Below are 2,071 nucleotides of genomic sequence, written 5' to 3' on the forward strand. Positions count from 1 at the left end.
TGCTCTCTTCCTGATGCCCCTTAGTATGCTCATGTACCGTCTCTAGCCAGTTGATCTTCTGGATATCTCTAGCTGCTACTCATACCTGTTGGAGTTATATTTGTCTTGTCTTTCCCCTCGTGTCTTCCCCTTTCTCCTCATTTCTCCCCTTCTCTGACCTTTCATGTGTATTTATATTTTTCCTGGCTATGTTGACTGCAGAGCTGGATTAAGGCTCTGGGAGGCCAGGGGCACAAAAGAGCAGGGGGCCCCCATGGACTAAAATAAAGCATATATATATATATATATACATATATATATATATATATACATACATATACATACATGCAGAGGTGCGGCACTGTAGCCTGATGAAAATCTTTTAACAAGATTGAAACGTTGTAGACTTGGTTGTCGCTTGTCTCATCTTTTGTTCTGAGCCCAGAGTGCCGCACCTCTGCCTGCATACATTTACCTCATGTTGTGAAGGCACCGGGTCAAGGTAACATTATTACAGGAGTGCCGGACATACTGCAATATATATATATATATATATATATATATATATATATATATATAAAATCAGGCTTGTTCCGGCACTCTGCCCTCTGCTATAAATGATCTTGTTCTGGTGCGCTCTAGTTTGAAGTGTCACTTCATAGATATATATAGCAATGCAGGCGGCACTCAGAAACCTGTAGCAATTACAAATGCTGCGTTTCCTGACGAAGGGGTCTCGATCCGGGAAGCGTTGAAATAACATTTCAGTTTTTTTCACTAAATGCTACTAGTCTCTGAGTGCCACCTGCATTGCTATATATCTCACTGGGCACCACACACACAGAGGTGCAGGGGGTGCAAAGTGTATCAAACATAGGGGGATGGGGGCACAGGGTATCACGAACACAGGGACAGAGGACACACAATGCACCACACATGGGGGAGCACAGAATGTTATACACACAGGAATAGGGGGGCACAGGGTGACACACACACAGGTAGCGGGCACAGACGGCCACACAACGTGAAGGGGGAGGGTAGATGGTGCTACACACACGTAAGACAGGAGGTAGAGGGGCCACACACAGGGGGTTAGGGGGGCACACACACACACACACACACACACACACACACACACACACGGGGGCACACACCAGGCTGAGGGGGGTAGAGGGTGCCACACACACACACACACACACACACACACACACACACACACACACACACACACACACACACACACACACACACAAGGCAGGGGGGTACATGGGGCCACACACAGGTGGGTGAGGGGTAGGAGGCCACAGGGCTCTCTGGTCAGTCACAGCTAGTGAGGGTAGGCCCGCAGACCCAGACACAGGCTGAGTCGAGGACACTTCTGGAACGGTGTCCGGTAACTACTTCACCCCCACCACAGGGCAGCTGCTGGAGGAGCAGGAGCAAACGCAGGATTTGTAGGTGGGGGGTTCCACACACAGACACATATATATCATATCTACACACATACACACACATGTAGTTGCAAGCGTGGGATGGTACTCAAAGGACTGCCACAGAAATTCAATATATCACACCGAGTATATACATGTATATATATATATGTATATACATATATATCTATATAAGGCACATATATGATACATTTGTGTATATATACAGTATATATAAGGTACATACTGTAAATGGAAACCCCTGACCCCTTGCAAAAAAAAATAATAAAAAATTATATATATAGCCATGCAGCAAATAGAATACTCTGCAAGCCACAGCTGGTCATACCTGGGGACTTCCTGTAGTGTGCACTGCCCCTGATTGTGCCGCACAATGTTTGCTGCTTGCTTCGGGCGGGGGAAGAGGAGAAGGAGAGCGCCGAGAGACTAAACAGGATGTGCAGCAGCACCTATCCAGCCATCTCCAATCTAAAGCACCGAGAGCTCTGACAGTCATCAGTGCTCTCTGACTGAATGATCGAGTATCTGCCGCGCATGTGCGGCAGCTCCGGACCTGGCCGCTCCAGTCAGTGTAGAGACGGAGACAGAACTGTCTCCGTCTCATAAAAACATTTAGACCGTCAGGCGATACGAGGCAGGGT

Source organism: Pseudophryne corroboree, chromosome 2 (genome assembly GCF_028390025.1).
Source record: "Pseudophryne corroboree isolate aPseCor3 chromosome 2, aPseCor3.hap2, whole genome shotgun sequence".
Lineage (NCBI taxonomy): Eukaryota > Metazoa > Chordata > Amphibia > Anura > Myobatrachidae > Pseudophryne > Pseudophryne corroboree.